This window comes from Coptis chinensis, unplaced genomic scaffold (assembly GCF_015680905.1).
Source record: "Coptis chinensis isolate HL-2020 unplaced genomic scaffold, ASM1568090v1 utg1545_pilon_pilon, whole genome shotgun sequence".
Lineage (NCBI taxonomy): Eukaryota > Viridiplantae > Streptophyta > Magnoliopsida > Ranunculales > Ranunculaceae > Coptis > Coptis chinensis.
In genome coordinates, this window is record NW_028238107.1 from 185,418 (window position 1) to 188,579 (window position 3,162).

At 39.7% G+C, this 3,162-nt stretch overlaps 1 pseudogene; it reads left to right on the plus strand.

Annotated features, from left to right (window-relative positions):
- Positions 1-1,809: 1,809 nt before the first annotated feature.
- LOC147473971 (small nucleolar RNA R71) lies at positions 1,810-1,903 on the plus strand (annotated as a pseudogene).
- Positions 1,904-3,162: the final 1,259 nt, after the last annotated feature.

Here is a 3,162-nt window from a genome sequence, read left to right on the forward strand (position 1 = left end):
GAATCGGATAACCGTGGTCTTTGTTTTTTTAAAAATATTGACTTCAACAGAAGATGGCCAAAAGACATGGACATTGAACCATCGCGGCAATTAATGAGCACATTGGCAGTTGCCAGGAAAGGACGCCCTAAGATGATCGGGACAGAGTCGTTAACGACTTCTATGTCGAGGATGACAAAATCAGCCGGATAGTAAAAATCCTGAACTTTTACCAGAACATTTTTGACGACACCTTTAGGATACTTAATAGACCGATCAGCTAATTGCAACGTCATTTTAGTGGGTTGCATCTCGTCTAGACCTATTTGTCTATACAAATAAAACGGGAGTAAGTTAACACTAGCCCCCAAGTCTAATAACGCGGTCGTCGTATAAGAATCTCCTAAGGTGCATTGTACGATAGGACGACTAGGGTCCTTGTACTTAACAATTCCATTATGTTCAGATAGAGTTGGGAATTGTTCTGTTAAAAAGGCGTCTTTTGGTATATTGGTCTTACGCCTAGTAGTACACAATTCCTTAAGAAACTTAGCATGGTGTGGTAGCTTTTTTATAGCTTCGAGGAAGGGAAGGTTTATAGTTAGATTCTTGAAAACATCCCTAATCTCCTCATAATTTGTATCCCTAGTTAACACGGCTAATTTTTGTGGAAACGGTGGTTTCGCTTTTGTATTTAGCAATGGTATCACCTAGATGTTTAACCGTGGCTTTCGTTTCTTAGGTTGTTTGTTAATACCTCTACACCGGATTTCGTTCTAGTAATATAGCAGTGTAGGGGATCGGGTAGGGTAACTATAGGCATAGTTACTTTGTTATCAACCACTCTTGGGATGGCCTTTAGCTCACCTACATTTTCATATTCATTACTAGTATTATCGGTTACCTCAAAGGCTGTATTTGTTGTTTTAGGATTAGGTATTTTGTGACACGAAACACACCTTTGGGTTGGGCTTTATCTTGGGCCAACTGCTTTGTTAAATTATTAACGGATTGTAGAAGCCGTTGGTTAGATTGAGCCATGGTTTGGAAAAGTTTTGGCTCACTTGTATGAAGGTGTCAAGACGATCCGGTTGTGTGGGTGTAGTAGTCACGGGTGGTGTGGAATGAACTATTTCACGTGAATTATTTATGGGTGGATTTTGATAGTTATTATTTACCTAACGATACCTCTATTAGCATTATAATTATTATAACTACCTTGACTTTGTGCTTGACCTTGTCGAGGTTGCTCTTGGTTGTTATAATTATTAAAATTACCCCACGACCACGCCCTTGTCGTGGTGGAGCTTGGTTAAAACTTTGTGTTGGCCTAACATATTGATTATTGTACCCCTCGGAGGTGTGGCGGTTAGTTATTTCTCCAACCGGTTGGGATTTTGTCTCCAAGGGGCTTAGGTTCACTATTAATGGAACAAGCCTGTTCTTAGGCTATAGGACGATTGGGAGTCGGATTCTCGTGGCTCCAACAGAAACTACATGGATTTGAATTTACATTCATGACGGGGATTGGCTTTTGTTGAACAGAAATGGCCTATACCTTTTTAGTGAGTGATTCGATTAGAGTTTTAAGCTCGGAATCGTGTTTAATTTCAAACATACCAAATGCCTTAATCAGATTTGAAGAACTAGCGGAGCGGTGGATATCATCACTACCCCCAGTTGTTATTTCGCTTAGTTTGATCCTCCAAAAATTTATAAGCCTCCGAGGCTCCTTTGCTTAAGAAACTACCCCCATTCATTATGTCTAGGACTTCTTTATGGTGGTGTAGAAGTCTTTTGAAAAAGGTACAAACTAACGTGTCTTTCGCTAAATTATGATGTGGACACTCTATAAGGAGATCGGTGAAACGATTCCAAGCCTCTGAAAATTATTCATGAGAATTTTGTCGAAAGAAATGAATCTTGGAAAGCATCTCATCCGTCTTTAGGGGTGGGTAAAATGTTTCCATAAACAAATTTGAACAAGTTTAGCCCACGAGTCCACGTAATTAGGCGTTTGGGCAATTAACCAAGACGCCTTTATCGGGCTAAGGTGAAAGGGAATACCCTCGAGTTTAATTTGTTCCGCACCAACCGTAGGATGGTGGAATGTTGTTAGGACTTGTTCAATCCTACGATGTAATGCCGATAAGGTTTTTCATGGTCTAATCCATGAAAAACGGGTAACAAATTAAAATATTTGGGGATTCAAAATCCCCACCGGGTCCGCTAGAAACGATGCAAGATTTGGGGCTATCGCCAAGGCTTTGTAGAAATCGAGAGAGAGAGTCTCTTCTTCGGGCATTGTGTCGTGATTTGTGTGAAATAGTAGCTAGAGGTGTAGTGGGTGGTATACTAGATAGACTTGTTTGTTGACGTTATTGTGTAATTACGTTCGCTATTTTTGTTCGGCCAGACCTTAATCTCATACAAGGCTAAAACCAAACTTAGCTAAACACATCAACACTACAAACAATTCTGATATACTAGTATAAACCTCTAACAGAGATCGCGAGGTGTGGAAGAAAGGAATACCTGATTAGGCCCTTGCTTCGCTTTATGAATAGTGTCTTGTTTACGTGTTCAGTGTCAAGTATATAACAAGTTAGAACACTAAAAAACTTGAAAAATCAAAGTTCGAGTCAAAACCGCAGAATTCGAAAAATTAACAAAGGGCGCTGGATCGCCTTACATAGAGGTGCGGTCGTGTCGGGTAATTTTCAAATTACAGTTTTTTAGGGCAGGTGGCGCCCCACATAGGGTGGTCGCGCTCCTTATAAATGCGCTGGCTCGATTGTAATTTTTTTTGAAATTTTCAACGATGAAACGGAAAACCACAAGATGAATCAAACAAGGGTGGGTGGGTGAAATAGGACTTTTAAGAAAAGTACTTACACTACGAAAACAATGCGAAAGGGCAACTAAGATGGCAGCGGCGCCATTTGATAAACAAAAAATTGAATAGTTTTACCTACGAAATAAAGCGATGAAACTCTAAACGTAAGTAAAACTAAACGATATTTTACGTGCCTAATTTATCAAAGAATTCTACTCTCAATCCTATGAGATATAGTGGAGTAGTGTGGTTCGTTCCACTCCTAGTCCTTCCGCATGTTAATGTTCTCTAAGTATAAGTATTCTAACTCTAAAGTCTAATGAGAGATTTACGAAAAGGCAACTAGA